The following is a 16,763-nucleotide window of genomic DNA, read 5'->3' on the forward strand; positions in this document are numbered from 1 at the left end:
AGCTTAGAGCCTGGAGCTTAACGGGCACACAAGAAATGTGTTAATTCCCATCACTGGGAAATTTTGCCCAAGGGAAGCTTTAATTACAGTTCCTTTCTCTCTCTCTATCCCAATTCAAGGATTTGTTTCCAAGACAATTAACAGAATTCTGCCACCTATCAGCCCCTGGTAGCCAAGAGACTCCTGGTATTGGCATCAACACCGTCTCTCTCGAAGCCGGGACGCTTAGGCAGGTGACAGTGTGTTGCTCCATGGCTCCCTCTGCATCCAGATTGGTGACCGTTACACAAGACACGTGCTTAAATATTTACTATGTGCAGAGTCACCCCAGCACGGCAGGGCTCAGGAGAAAATCCAAGAAGCAAGACGGCTTTGGTTATCATCCGCTCCCTAGCCTGGTGGAGCATATGCCTTGACGGGAGGTATCGTCAACAGCCTGGGCAACTGTTGCTTTAAAAATCTAACAATAATTGTCTCCCCTCGGGGACTTCCCTGGCGGTCCAGTGGTTAAGACTCTGTACTTCCACTGCAGGAGGCAGGGGTTCGATCCCTGGTCGGGGAACGAAGATCCCACATGCCGCGCGGCGCAGCCAGACCACCTCCCCGCAAAACAATAATTATCTCCCCTCAAACTCAGGAATAAACATCAGGTGTGACAGATTGGATGTCAACGTAGGCAATTAGAATGGCTCCCTGGTACCATTTCCCTGAGTGTCCCAGTACCTGAGTTCCCGGCTTGGATGCCTGGTGCGAATGCTATAGGCAGATGGGGGGAGGGTCAGACATGTTTCACATCATCTCAAAGCTGCAGGAACATTATCCTTATTGTTATTATTATTTCTCTTTTACAGGTAAGAAAATCTCTGGCTCAGAGAAGGTGAGTAATGTACCTAAGACCACGCGGAATGAGAGGAGGAGCCAGGGTTTGGCTCCCAGCTCCTTGCTTCTACAGGCATGGCACAGAGGAAAGGCTCACACAGGAAGAATGTCCCAGCATCCTTTCGAAAGTCTCCTTGAGGAGATGGGTCTCAAGGGCTACCCCCGTGGCCAAGAGGCCCTGGCTTCATTTGGCAGTCAGAGGTAGGGAATTCCTTCCACTAAAGGCAGCCCTGATCCTCAGGCCTCTCTGTAAATTTCCTCCAGAGAAGGTTCATGGCAGTGTCTCTGGGGATGCGAACAAGATAGGGCCAGATCCAATGCCAAACAGGCAGCCAGGGGGACTGAGGCCATCGCCAGGGTAACCAAAATCCATGCTATCGAGGGATTTCTGGAAGGATTCGAATTCTCTCTTGGATCCCACCCAGGGGCGTGGAGAGGAAAACAACACCAGCGCACACAAGAAGATTTCAGAGTCCGGAGGGGAGGCAGGCACAGCCGGCTGACCGCTGCATTGGGAGGGCACGCCTCAGAGGTCCCTTGCAGCCTCCAGGCAGCGTTCCCTCCCGGGGAGCCTGGTATTTCTACAGCTGGAAGAAAGTCTGCTCAGACTATCACGGGAGCCCAGGAGGGCAGCCTGTTTCGGGGACCCAGAGGCTGGTGCAGACACCCTTTAGGTCTCTGCCCTGTGTCGAAGGCCCGTCACCCCCCGATCCCTGGGAAGATCCTGATTCTGGAGGTGGCGGGGCTGCTGGTGACGCTGGGGGAGAGTCTGCATTTTCCTGGTGACTTTGATGTGGAGGCCTATGGGCCATATTTTGAACACTGCTGCTTTTCCTGCCAACACAGCTTCCACTGCCTCCAGTCTGCCCACAGCAACACTTACAGCCACCTGGAGTCTCAGGGCATTCTCTAGAAGACGAATCCACACTGGAGTCAAGAGGAGTCTTCCCTGGGCTCATCATAGAGCTGTAGGGGGCCCAGGGGCAGGGCTGCTCCTGTGACTCTGCCCAGGGAGCAGTGTCGCCACCAAGAATAGTGTCCCTCTCCTGCCCCAGAGCCCGGAGAGGGCAGTCTGGGCTCACCCAGAGATAGACAGGCATGTGCTCAGAGCAGGACGGCTCCCTGCAGCCCGCTGGCCCCGAGAGGGTTAAGGGTCTGCCTGGAAGCCTGGATTCCAAGGAGTAATTTGAGCACCGGGAAAACAGGGCCCTTTCTGTATGGCGCTCTGGGCACCCCAGCTTTGGTGCCTGCCCCTGGGGGGTCAAGACCCCGAGCCTCCCCGCCACAGTGGGAAGAGGTTAGCCAGCAGCCCCAGGACAAAGAACGCACGCACGCACGCACGCACGCACGCACGGGGGAGGATGGGGCTCCATCTACACAACACTTCTGAACGTTCTCGAAAGGAAAATAAACAAGTGCGTGAGGTAGTGACTGAGATATTCAAACTATTTCCCTCTGAAGTGGGAGAAGTCTGTCCCCTGTCTCTCACTTCACTTCAGGCCCTTCTGGCTTTCTTGATCTTTCAGGGTTATAACAGCTATCTCGGTGACTAGTAGAAAACTCCATTAGGCTCCTTCTTGAGGAAGGGAATTAATGACTGAAAATTTAGTGCTTTGTAAACACAGTAGGGAAAGCATTTCCCCCAGGCTTGCTGATTCCTTGGCAGGGAGGGAGGCTGGATGGGAAAGTGAATGTTTCCAGCCTGTGGAGAGGCCTCCACACCAAACACTGCCTGCTTCTTGTAAAATCCAGCCCTACAGCACTGGGGGGCTCAAAACTCCTGAAAAAGGAATCCCAGAGAAAGCAAAAGAAACAGGAGCCAGGGAGAATGAGACCCGTCTGTTGAGTTGAAAAAACACCAATGGGTGAAATTTTCTAATCTAAGTGCATATTTTCAGTAAAAATGTATGTCTTTGGCAAGTCCAGCTTTTGAGCTGAATTAGAGAAATCAGTTGTTTACACAGCCCAAACCCGCAGACTAATTACCCTCTTTGTTCTCTTAAACGGTTAGGCTGGGCCAATGACATAAAACCCTTGGAAACAGAAAACCTCTCAGGACAAGCATTCAGAAGTAGGCATGGGAATCGGGATGGTGGTGTTATGCGTTGCTGGCATCCATACAGCAAGTTACTAACACCCGAGGGAGGGGAGGTCAGGGGAGAGGGCAGGGAGGGGGCACATTTGATAAAACAGCAATGTTCCAGGCCCTTTCCCAGAGAAGCTTCTTGGGCCACCAGATCTTTCTCCTTCAAAGCTGCCTTTCCCAGAGACTGGCCTTTTCCTGCCTAGTTACTTCCTCCTTGAGAAAACCACGGTAACATCATTTTAGCGAATCCTCATAACCCTGAAAGTTGGCCAGTCCCACTTGGAGACCTGGGGGATGGAACTGCCAAGGCCTGACCCAGGAGATTCATTCATTCTTCCCCAGCTTCTTGGTTTGGTTGTGTGAACTCATTTATTCTTTGAACAATAGTACTGAGTGCTTACTGTGTTCAGATTTTGGGGGTGAATCTTTGAGATTCAGGAATTGAGACCTTCAAAGACTGTCTCAATATCTGTCATAGCAACAGCAGCCAAAAAAGTGTATTACTTTGGGGATATCTGAGTTTTCGAGTCAACCCGCCATGACTTTCTCTCTGTTTCTTCCTGTTTCCACGGCACCAGGCAGACTCGTGAAATGGTATTGCTGTGGGTCTTCCAGGCCTCGGAGCTTGGAATGACCCTTCCTATGATTTCAACATCATTATGAATTTAATTTAATTTGCAAAAAAGTTCAGCAATCGTTTATAATAGGATTGTAAACCAATCTAAAATGTTTAAAAATGAATCTGCTACCTAAGTCCTCTGAGAAGTTAGAATATACTTTCCGAGTTTAGAAAATCAGAAAAATTAGGCTTTGTGTATCACATACAAAAGAGAAAAGTCTAGAAGACACAACTTGGAGGTGTCCAAATCAAAGATTAAGCAAAATTAAAGATGCTGGTGAGTAAAATAAACAGCATTGGAAAATGTCACCACTCAGGTAGGCTGGCAGAGAATTTTAAAATTCTCTTTTCTTACAAAGGAGTACAGGCAACAAATACTCAGGAGCCCTTTGACCTAACGCTGTGCCACAGAAAGAATGCGTCTGATGTCCATTGTATTTTATTTGCATTTTTCTCTGTTCCACAAAGGAAGGATTTAAGGGAGTTTACAGAGGAGACACAAAATATAAGTTTAATATACACCGAAAATAGGAGCAAGTGAAAAAGGAAAGATAAGGGTGGTTGACATACAATGGAGCCAGGAGTGAAGCAAGGAAAAAATAGAAAATATACTTTTCAGGGTTATAGACTTCCCTCCAATGGGCCACAAGTTTGGCACTAGGGTTAACGAAGAAAGGGAAACAGATGAGTGTTTAACATAAAAGGGATCAGTTACTTCCAAGGTCACTATTTTTGAAACCAAGGAAAGGCAGGCATTTCTCCTGAGGGCCTTTCCCCGCCCATCGGTGTAATGTACTAAGCCACCACCCTAAGAGCATCGCCTCAAGTTTAGAACTGTGAAACTTGCTTAGGACTTCAGTTTTTTCTTGGTGCACAGTCCGCTCCTACATACCACATACCTGGGCACACACTTATTCAGTTTGGATCTGTGTACTTTGGTCCAGACAATGGCATCTTCCAGAATCTGCCCAACAGATCAAGTAGACAGAAAATATCACCAATGACTGTATTTTTCAATCCCCACGTTGTAAGGAACGTCCTGACCATGTGAGTGTCCGAGTGGGACTAATAAGAAAATTTGAGTATGAAGCAAAGATCACCTGATGGGTGTGGAGTATTGGACAAGCCCCCAACCTTCAGCCTGTCTGGGGAGGGGGCGGGGCTCCGTGGGATCCAGGCACTCTTGAGACCCATCCCAGGTCCAATCTACATGCCACGGAGACCAGAATGGGCGGTTTGGTATTTTTAAACGGTAACAAGTCTGTATTCCATCCCTTAGATGCTTTCCCCCTCTGGTCCCATTAAATGTGTTTAATTGATGCTTCTTCATGTTAGAGTATAAATAAGCTGTTCCCTTTGATAGAAGCCTGGAGCTTTCCCTAGGAGGAGGGCACATCAGGATCAGCCTTCTCATTAAATGGCAATTAAACGACCGGTTTCCTCGCCTAGTGCCCGGGCTCCCGCGCTCCCGGAGTAGGGAAGGGCGGACGCGCCATCTAGTGGTCGCTCTCAGAACGTCCCCCAAGGGCGGGCTCCTGAGGCTCCCGGCACTCTGGCATGAGAGGCCCCGGCAATCCAGAGGTTAACCAAGAGCTTGTTGGGTCTCGCGTTCTCCTTCCAGCCTGGCTGAGCCTTTCCGTGAGGGTGGTCGCAAAGGGGCCTGGGCTGATGGTAGGCAAGGAACCCGGTTAAGAACGATGCGGCGTACCCTCCCTGCAGGGCAGCGTGCCTTTGCCGCAGGGACCTCCTCCCTGACTCAGACCACTGGTCCTTCTGCATCCCTGCGCTACGTCTCTCTGCTGCTTTCGCCGCAGAAGCCCTGGGACGCCCCTGGCTCCGCACCGCAGCTGCTTCTACCCCCTAATGCTGGCACATTTCTCCTTGTCCTCTACTGTGCAGGGTTCCCTGGGCAACTCAGAGGATATCTCCCTTGGTGTCTTCCAGGTCTTGGAGTTCAGGATGACCGATGACCCTCCTTACTATTTCAACATCATTATGAATTTAATAGGTTTTTGCACACACACACACAAAAAGCCCCGGGAAACATTTATAATAGAATTTGCATGAGAAAATGTATTCCATATTCCAAACAACCAGTGTGTATACAATCCAATCATAAGATAAGGGCTTCCCTTGTCTATAACCTCTCCTACCCAGCATCTCATCCCCCTAGTTCTCTTCCCCAGGTCAAGATCAGGGCCCAGGACTCTGGGACCCGGTATTCACTAAGTCAGGGGTTAGGGGCCCAGCTTGGCTTAGGCCGGGCCACTTGTAGGAGTCAGATCAGATCTGCCTGGGCAAGTCAGATGGACTGTGCAGTGGCTGCCCAGAGCACGCAGCAGGCACAGAGATGCACGGCCCAGATCCCCTTCTAGAAAGGGCATGAGGCCCAGTTACAGGGAGCACGGCTGGCTGACAGCCTCCAGCTGTCAGCTTCTCCAGGACATGCCTCAGCTTTCAAACCTGGTTCTACTCTTCTTCGGGCGGCCCAAGCCTACCTCAGAGCGAGGCTGTGGTCCAAAGGCCCAGTGCTTCTGCCCAACACGCGACTCCTTTCCTGGACGGGCTGGGCTCCAGAATCCCTGCTGAGATGCTCCTCTTGCCTGATGGTTCCCCTCCCACAGGAGTTTCTCGGCTGCACGCTTAACTCCATCTCTGGGCCATTCCTGGAGAACGAACCTAACAGATTGACTTACCCTATGGAAGTCAGCTTCCTTGGCATTTGGGGGATCATGATCCCCTTTTGAGAGCATGACCATAACTCTGGGGGTCTTCCCAGGAAATGTACACACACACACTCAGTTTCACTGAATGCAGACCTCCCAGGCCACCCCAGGGGGCTCTGAGTCAGGTTGAGAACCCCTGGTTTGAGGGAGGGTGTGGGCGCAGGAGGGGAGGGGGATGGTGAGTTGGGGGTGCGGGTTGACAAGAGAGCTTCAGGCATTTGCAGCGAAGGCTTAATTCTAATTTCTGCCTCGGATGTGACCCTGAGCCCAGCTTCCTATGAGCTCATGGACTCTGTGAGGACAGATCGGAAGCCAATTCCCTTAAGTACTCTGCAAGCCCCTCAGGCAAGCTGCCCAGCTTGGTCCCATATGGCTCTGGCACAATGAGGGCTCAGAGAACAGAGCTGGCTCAGCCTTGGAGCGCCAGGGCCCAGTCGCCCATCTGGCAGGGATGGGGGTGGGCACCACGTCGTCTGGGGAGACCACCATGTCTACCAGGCCCTGGAGAAAAGGTTCTAGGCACCTTGGAAGGCAGCATCCTTGAAGGTGGACATCACTGAACTATGTCCAGCCAGAGAGAAAGAGATGCAGCTCGGAAATTGCATCTAACAGGACCTCCTCCAGAAAGTCCCCCGGCCTGAAATAACTGGCCTGGGTTTGCAGGGGGTAGGTGTCCTCCATGAGCAGGTGGGGAAAGGAGCCAGAAAAACAGGATTCGGCAAGCTGGGCAGTGGTGTTGTAGGACTTACAAAGGCAGACACAGAGCACTTATTATCTACCAGGCACCATTGAAGCCCTGACATATAGCACCTGATTTCGTTCTCATATAAACCCGTGTGACAGGTCCTATCATGAGTCCCATTCTGCACTCAAGGCCACTGATGCACAGAGAGGTTTAGCAACCTGCTAAAGTCACACAGCTGAACATCAGCAGAGCTCGGATTTGATCCCACAGAGTGGGGGCGGGTCTATGTTTTTTATCTCTATCTGTGCTGGCTCTGTGCTCCACAGTGGTCAAGAACTTGGACCTTGATGTCAAATGGCTTAGAGTACATTCCCAGCTCCCCCTATTACAAGCTGTATGATGTCAGTAGGTTTCAGACCTCTCCATGACTCAATTTCCTCAACTGAGTGTAAAATGACATTAATCCCACCTCACAGAGATCTGTGAGGTTTAAATGAGTTAGTCCTGTAAAGGGCTTTTGCTGGCACTCAGAAAAATGCTCAAAGTGACATTGCATGTATACGAAGTCTTGGATGTATGCCAACCACAGAACTCAAAGTGCCTTCTTCAGAGAAACTTGTGTTCCAAACCTCCCAGGCTGGCCCAGGCCAGCCCAGCCACAGAGGGCCTTGAGGTCAGGAGGCCTGGGGCAGGCATGGAGTTAAGGAAGCCAGGCCCATCTTTCCCCACGGGTTCCTTGCTGGGCCCGGGGCCCCCGAGGGCTCCTGGTTGCCTGGAGCTCTCTATCTTCAAAGGGTTTATGTCCTGGGAGCCTGCCCAGGCCCTGCTCATTCCTACAAGTGCCCGAATCAATAATGCTGTTGTTTCCCTGAGAGACGAGGGGCATGTGGGAGAAGGCTGAGGGGACCCTGTCACCCACCCAGCTGTCTGAAGGCTGGCCTGAGCCGGGAGGGGAGAGCCCACGTGGGCCCGGGGTCCCGCCTGCTTTCCATCAGGCCAGCCTGTGGCCTCGAACAAAGGAGCAGTTACAGGGAGCGCGGCTTGCTTTGTAAGAGGACACCCTTCTAAGGAGTTTAAGAGCCCCTGATGAATACAAATTTAATCAACGTGAAACTTTTCTACTACACGTACTTTGTGTAAAGCAATAGGCACTCACATTCAGGAATACAGAACCCCAGTTCTACAGAAAAGTTCCTACAGGCAGAAAGAAGAGAGAATCCCGGTTCTAAGACAGGGGAGGTCGGGGAGAGGCGGTGGATGAGGGCGGGGCTGTGTAGGTGTAGAGCGTGGGGTGCAGGGCTGGGAAGAAAGGAGGGGTTTTTGGAATGGATTTTCACCGATTAATACATTATGTGGGTGTTTGTTTAAAAAAGGATATGAAATAATTAAAAACACAATGCAATTTCACTTTATAATTTGCATGCCATCAATCAGGATCCAAATGGAGGCTTTTCTTGAATGAACCTAAATTTTAATCTTTTACTTCTCATTTCAGAGTTCATTACTCTTGTCTCCTTAGAGGCTTTTTTTCTCCTGGCATGGCATTAAGAGCTGGAGAGTGTAGTCTCATCATATAATTGAACTTTATAAGCCACGGGTTCCTCCATTCTCACTTTAGCTGGAAGCATGAGCTACTTGCAAGCACTGCAAATAGTCATTCCACCCCTGACTTTCTTTCCCTGTATGCAGCATCAGAACTCAGGTCACTTTGGGACTTCCCTGGTAGTCCAGCGGTTAGGACTCTGTGCTTCCACTGCAGGGGGCACGGGTTTGATCCCTGGGTGGGGAACTAAGATCCCCAAAGCCGTGAAGTGCAGCCAAAACAAACAAACAAAGAAACAAACAAAAACCAACCCAACCGAAAAACCTCAGGTCACTTAGCATCTTTTACAGATACAGCAATAAGAGGTGTTTTTTTTCCCACACAAATTTGTATAAATATATTTTCCCTAACAAATGATGCTTGATTAAATCAGTTAAATTAATTATAAGAACACCAGAAAAGTTTATTTTTAAAAACTGCCCTAGTGACTTCCTTGGCGGTCCAGTGGTTAAGACTCCACGCTCCCAATGCAGGGACCACGGGTTCAATCCCTGGTTGGTGAACTAAGGTCCTGCATGCCACATGGCATGGCCAAAATATGAAAATTTAAAAAATATAAAAGAATCAGCCCAACATGCTTCAAATAATTCACTGATGTGGCTCTACCTCCTGTAGATTGGATTATATAAGAGATTGCCTATTACTTCCTGCTTAAAAAGAAAAATAAAACTGCCCTACAGTTATTAGTTTCCATTTTGATTCTTTTTTGTTGGCTTTACTCAGCAAATTGTAAGTGCTTACTATAGACCAAGCACTAGTCTAGCCATGGGGCTCTAACACTGAACAAAATAGACAAAGGTTCTGCTTTTCTGGAGCTTTGATTTTAGAATAAGCATATTTGTCAAGCGAGTGAACTAATTTCTGAGTGTTATGGTAGTGGTGTGCAGGAGGGAAGAACTGGCAAGTCCTTCGGGGGGGGAGTGTCTGGGTTGAGATGTGGATGCCAGCCACGTAAATGTGGGGCAGTAGGCTGTCTAGGGAGCAAGGACAGCAAGTGCAAAGGCACTGAGGTAGGCATCCACTCAGCGAGTCCAAGAACAGAAGGGTCTCCTGGCTGGAGCGGAGTGAGAAGATGCCATCCGAGTGGTCAAGCAGTGCTCTGAGTGCCCCAGTGAGGTTAGGGCTTCACTGTCAATGTCTTGAGAAGCGCTGGTAGGTTTTTAAACTAGGAAGTGACGAGATCTGATTTGCTTATAAAGATTCTCTGCTGTCAAGGATTTGCTGCAAAATAGTGTGGGAAGAGGGGAGAAGTGGGTCAGGGTCTAGTTAAAACAAGACTGGCTGTGGGTTGCTAAGTATTGAAGCCGGGTGTTGGGGTTTCAGGGGGGGTATTACATTCACTTTTGTTTTGTGTGTGCTTGAAAATTGCTATAATGAAAGTTTACAGAAGAACTCTTTAGACTGCAGAAGAAACAAAAGTGGGAAAAAAGAACCCTTTCAACTGCAAACGGACAAAACCAAGCAATAGCAAAATACCTTCTCTGGCCACTCTGGTGAACAGATTATGTCGGGATGGAGGGCAGGGGACATCCAGGTAGAGGGTTTCTGCAATGGTTCAGGCAAGCACCGTGGGGCAGGGGGAATGGAAGACGTGAAGTAGGTCTGGGGCATTTTGGAGCTGGAGCCCACTGGACTTGCTCGTGGGCTGGGGGTGTGAGGAAGGGTGGGAGGCGTCAGCACAAAGGACTGTAGGGCAAGTCATTATCCCCAAATGTGCCTCTTGTCACTAGACGGGACTGTCATCTATTGAACTGCATTAATTAGCTTATTAATTGGAGGATGTGTATTTATCAACTCTTTGAGTTTCTGTATTTTCTGGTGCTTTGACCTGTGGGCTTTGCTGTTCCTGGAGGGACTGCCCCTCCCGGGGTTAGCAGTTCCTAGAAAGAAGCAGCAACTGGCCTGTGAGAACACTTTTCAAATACAAACCAACCAATCCAGAGCCCACAACCCACATCCTAGCCACCTCCCTTATCTATCGGGCTCTTACACTTGGGGCCACTAGTCCCCGGCCCTAATCACCCCAGGCCTAGGAACCAGACAACTCAGGACAGCCTATACCCCAGAGCCTGCTGAACTATTCCCAAAGCCAAGCCCAAGCCTGCTTCCCCTGCCTTGTCCATCCCCGCCAGCGGGTAAACCATAGTGAAGACCCTTCCCCATCATCCCCGCCTCCGTCTCTGCCTCCTGATCACCTGGTACTTCCCCGTGTGGCCCTGCCCTTGGAAACCGTGAGTCTTACTTTACAATAGCAGTTGTCTCCTGATCTGCTGGCCTCACCATACCTGAATAGTCATACAACTTACATTTCAAAACAGAGGGCGTTGCCTGGTGCTATTTGAGGGGCACCAGGAAGCCCTCCCCACCAAAACGGATGACCCTCACCATTGGCAGCCTGAAGTCCTTCCCTTTCTGTCTGCACGGATCTGTGTCTGCCCCTGGCCTCCTGCTTAGAGGCAAGTGTCTCAGAGTTGAGTTGTGTTGTGTTGCCTTTTCAGTCCTTTATGACTTCCTGGGAGGAAACCCAGTAGGACTTCTCTCTTCCAAGCACCCAATTTAAGCCACGTTGAAAAGGGGGAATTTGATGAGAGAAGAGAGCAAAAAGGACCGTTTGCCAATGGAGCCCTCTTGGGGCTGATAGGCCTGGCAGGATACTGAGGGACGCGGGGCAGCCAGTGGGGCCATGTTAGGGCGCTGCTACCTGCTAGAGCGTTCCAGAGAAAAGCCAAGAAGAGGGATACAATGAACAAGGGAAGTGGAAGGTACCTAAAAATTCTCTCGTGCTCTTACGTGTGCAGGGCTGCACGTTACACAGTTCCAGGGGAGTGGTAGCTGTGTGGATGGTGCCCTGGAGCTGGTAGGGCACTTGGCTCTTCCAAGAGGGTACGAGAAGTGGCAGGAGGTCAAGGAGTTATGGGAGCTTTCTCTCCTACAGGCTGTGATCTGCTGCCACGGCAGGGACTCTCAGGGTCCCCTTGTGAGAGCTACTGCTGGACACGGCTGCCCACCACAGGGTCCATCTCTGATGCCTCTGCCCAGTCCCTGTATCGCCGTGGGACCATGTGACCACCTGGCTAATGGAACTGAGTGCAAGCTGTGTGCATCACTACTGGCCAAGAGGGGGAGGTGTCCAGGTGTCTTCCCATGATCTTTTGTCCATCAGGGTGACCTGGGAGGCCAGGTGTTGAAGATGGAAGTGCCACATGATAGAAGGAGTCTTGAGTCACTCCTTGGAGGAGGACATTCATGAGTGAGAAACGAACTTTTACGGCATTCATTTGAGCTTCTGAGATTTAGGGGTTATTTGTTAAAGCAGTCGGCCTATTCTGACCAATACGACTGCCTGCTCTGAGTGGACAGAAATCTCATGGATAATTGGAGTCATAAATAATCCCCACATGATAGCTTAGCCAGTAATTAGAGCTCTGGTCTGACCAAGTCTTGTGTGGACTCAGTGAAAGAGAAGCAAATGTCTTTTTCTACCCACTCCATGATAAGGCTTGTTAATGAGCATCAAAATGGCCAGGAGACTGAGAACAAAAAGCAGGAGGAATGAAAGGCCTTTAAAAAAGCACAGATCGAACAACCAAACCTGAGAACATCACTTGGCCAAACTGTAGAGGGAACTGTGAATAAGAAAAAAGGTTTAACACAGTGACTGCCAAACCGGTCATCATTTAAGCAGTAAACATTTAGTGACCACCTGCTATGTCCAGGCACTGTGCTGGGTGTGCTGTGGAACGTAAGTCAGACAGGGTGCCTGTCCTGAAGGAAATTATAATCTAGGTGTGGGAGATGGAGACAAAAATGAATATGTAAAACAATAAGTGAAATAACTGTGAGTTGTATCAGGGGCTTTGAAGGACTCAGAAGAGGGATGAAACCGAACAGCTGTGGGAAAGCGTAAGGGGGAGAGGGGAGATCTCTCCCTCAGAGCCAAAGGGAAGAGAAAAGTGGGTTACAGGCTGTGCAGGGTAAAGGTCAGGGCTTGGAAAGCAAGGAGGATGGAGAAGGGGCGCCAGAAGCATTCCCGGCAGGGAGGCAGCGTGTGCAAAGGCCCTGAGGCTGCGGCTGTACATGCTTGAGCAGCTGAGTGAAGACCACTGTGAGACCAGGTCGGGGTGAGGGAAGGTGGCATGAAATGAGAGACAGAGAGGCTGGATTAAACGGGGCCTGGGCCGTGGTGAGAATTTTGACTTTTATTCTCATTTCAGTCTCTCACTGCTTCCTGGCCTTTCTGTTTCAAAGGGCCCACCTCCTACAAACTATTAGGTAGAAAATAAACTGCGAAGATCTATTGTACAACACGGAGACTACAGCCAGCATTTTATAATAACCATAAATGGAAGATAACCTTTAAAAATTGTGAATCATTATATTGTACCCCTGTAACTCATATAATATTGTACATCAACCATACTCCAATAAAGAAATAAAGAGATTAAAAAATTAGTAAGTAAAAGGGCCCACCTCCACCTTCATCCAGGCACTCTGGAAGTTTTACAGAGAACCTCTTTCCAGCCTCTTCTGAGTGGGTGGCCGTCTGCTCCAGACTGAGTGCAGGCCAGCGGGGGCTTCATTGTCTCCACCTCCTCTAACTCTAGCACCAGACACAGGGCATGGCTTCCGGCCACATGAAAGGCAGGCCCCGGGCTTGTGGGGACCTGGACCTGGTCATGGCTGCTGGAGGTTTCCATCCTGTCTCCGAGGAGCCAGGTCAGCCTGTTGCTGCCAGGAAGCTTCACACCCTGTGCTCTTGGGATCAGGGGAAACACACACATAGAGCACCATCCTCCCAGGGCCCTGGCCTGAAGCCAGCATCAGAGGGGAGTAAGCTACAGAGGAAACTGATCAGGGACCGCCCTGGGTGTACCGAGGGGCGGGGCTGAAACTGCCTGCCCCGTGGCAGGCCGTGGTGCCCGTGAGCGGAGCCCCGCCCGGGGTGATGAGGTCAAAGCCAAGGCATGACCGGGGCTTGCCTGACACGCTCTCTGACACCAGCCGCAGTGGCCAAGCTCTGCCTTGAGGAGTACTCATACAGTGTCCAAACCAGCCCTTGTCACACAAGCCACACTATTTCTGACAGGCAGCCGCAGCGGGGCAGGTGCCGGCCGCGGCGCAGGTGTGGAGCCTCCATGCTCAGGCTCCTCCCACCATCCTCCTTCCCACCCAGTTAACTCCCCAGAGACCCGGCCTGAGGCCTGATTTGTCATGAGGACAGACAACACGAGGGTCTGTAGAGCAGGCTGCACGGAGCCGAGGCTGGAATCCCAGGCGCTGTTTCCTAGCGGGTCGTCTGCTCAGGTGGCCTGACTTCAGCAGAAATCCACAGCGGAGGCCCAGAGCTGCACCAGTACCTGCACTGCAGAATTCAGAATCACAAGTAATGGGTCTCAATGGGCAGGCTTTCATGAAAGTCCTACCAGCCTTCAAGGGTTCAGCTGCCACGGGTCACGTAAAAGGTAGGTAGCTTTAATATACAGTTTCATTTGCTTGACTAGCAGCCTGGGTGCAGATCATCAAAGAATGGCTTGGGCTGGACAATCTCATAAGAGAATCCAGCCAGAGCTGCTAAGCCATATATGTGTTAATGTTGCAATGTCCACCCTGGACTTCAGGTCAAGATTAACTCAGTGAAAAATATTATTTCACAAGGTAGTAGACACCTTCGGAGTTGGAGAGCAGGGGGGATCCAGGGGGATAGATGAGGCATGGGGTATGTTTTGCCAAATGGTGAAATCGGGGAAGTCTTTGAGAGAAGCTTCCAGGGAGAGCAATATTTTTCTTTGCCTCAACGACTCAACTCGGCTGTCATAGCCCCAAAGCAGCCCCAGATGGTACACAAATGATGTCGCTGTGTTCTAGTAGAATTTTACTTGTGGACACTAACATTTGAGTTTCACATGATTTCACATGTTATGAAATAATCTTTTTGTCTTTTTCTACCATTTAAAAATGTAAAGGTAACTTAGTTCAGGAGCAGTGTAAAACTAGTTGGTGGGCTAGATTTGGCCCCCAGACCTTAGTTTTCTGACCCTTGAGATGGTTAAGGGTTCTCTCTACCCATCACTCAGTTTCAGCAAAAATCAGCTCATGGGGCTTCCCTGGTGGCGCAGTGGTTGAGAGTCCGCCTGCCGATGCAGGGGACACGGGTTCGTGCCCCAGTCCGGGAAGATCCCACATGCCACGGAGCGGCTGGGCCCGTGAGCCATGGCCGCTGAGCCTGCGCGTCGGAGCCTGTGCTCCACAACGGGAGAGACCACGACAGTGACAGGCCCACGTACCACAAAAAAAAAAAAAAAAAAAAAAAAAAATCAGCTCATGGTCCTTCTTGTTTCATCTCTTCCCCTATTCTTTCTCCCTCCCCTTGGATTCTTGGAAGCAAACGCTAATCAACAAATTATTTCATTCATATTTATATTTCAGTATTGATCGCCAAAAGAGGCTCTAATTTTAAGTATAAAACTACAACACCATGATCACATCTAAAAATATTAACAATAATTTCTTAATATCATAAAATATCCAATTTGTATTCCGTTTTTCCAACTGTCTCATCAATGTTTATTATTGCATGTTTTGAGGGTTTTTTTCGCCCAGTTTGTTTGTTTGATTCGGGATCTAAAGAAGGTCCCTATATTGTAATTGCTTGATAGGTCGCCTAAGTCTCTTCAATCTATGAGTTCCCTTTCTATCTTTTTTGTTTCTCTTTACAAATTATTTGTTAAAGAACTTATAATTTTGTTCTGCAGTGTTCGCAGTAGTCTGTGTTTTGCTGGTTGCACCCCTGAGTTGTGGTTGGATATACTGCTTTGTTCTGCATATTTTCTACAATGCGATGGTATTTTCTGCTGATTGGAAGTTAGAGCTAAAGGTTTGATGAGATTCAAGTTTTCTTTTGTTTTTGGTTTGTTTTGTGGTACCATTATTCTGCGGGTGGTATTCTGTTCTTCCATCAGGAGGCACCTAACCTGCGGTTGTTTTGCTGTTTGTACATTAGCAGCCGTTGACGACTGTTGCCTAGATCAATTCCTTTCTAAAGAATAAATAGAGTTAATTTTTTTAGGAGCAGTTTTAGATTTACAAGGAACTTGAGCAGACATTACAGAGAGTTCCCACAGACCCTCACACTGCCACCCACAATGTCCCCTATTAGTAACATCCTGCACTAGTGTGTACCTTTGTTACAACTGATGAACCAATATTGATAAATTCTTATTTAATCCATAGTTTACATTAAGGCTCACTCGTTATTTTGTACAATTCTATGGTTTTGACAAATGTGTAATGACATGTATCCACCACACACAATCATGCAGAATAGTTTTACTGCGCTAAAAATATGCTACACTCCACCCATTCATCCACCCCTGCATCTCTAAGTCCCTGGCAACCAATGATCCTTTTACGGGCTCCATAGTTTTGCCTTTTCCAGAATTTCAGGTAGTTTTAATCATACAGTCTTTCAGATCGGCTTCTTTTACTTAACAACATGCATTTAAGTTTCCTCTATATCTTTTTGTATTTTGAGAGCTCAGTTCTTTTTATTTCTTTTATTTACGTGCTGAATAGTATTCCACTGTGTAGATGTACCACAGTTTGTTGATCCATGCATCTACGAAAGGTTCCAGGTTGGGGCAATTACAGGTAAAACTGCTATAAACATTCAGGTACAAATTTTTGTGTGGGCATAAGTATCTAACTTGGGCAAATACCAAGGAGCACAATGACTGTAACGTAAGGTAAGAATATGTTTACCTTTTAAGAAACTGCCAAACTGTCTTCCAAAGTGGCTGCACCATTTTTACCTTCCTACCAGTAATGAATGAGACTCCCTGTTGTTCCACATCCTTGCCGGTTTTTGAGATGAACCCTTCTTTGGATTTTGGTCATTCTAGTAGGTGTGCATTGGAATCTCGTTGTTTTAATTTGCAGCTCCCTAATGACATGACGTGGAGCATCTTTTCAGATCCTTGTTTGCCATCTATGTATCTTCTTTGGTGAGGTGTCTTTGCCCATTTATAAATTGTTTTTTTTTTTTATTGCTGAGCTTTAAGTGTTCTTTAGACACAAGTCCGTTACCAGATTTGCGTTTTGCAAACATTTCCTCCAAGTCTATAGTTTGTCGTAATAATGTCTTTCACAGAACAGAAGTTTTTAATTTA

Source organism: Mesoplodon densirostris, chromosome 17 (assembly GCF_025265405.1).
Source record: "Mesoplodon densirostris isolate mMesDen1 chromosome 17, mMesDen1 primary haplotype, whole genome shotgun sequence".
In the NCBI taxonomy this organism is placed as follows: Eukaryota; Metazoa; Chordata; class Mammalia; order Artiodactyla; family Ziphiidae; genus Mesoplodon; species Mesoplodon densirostris.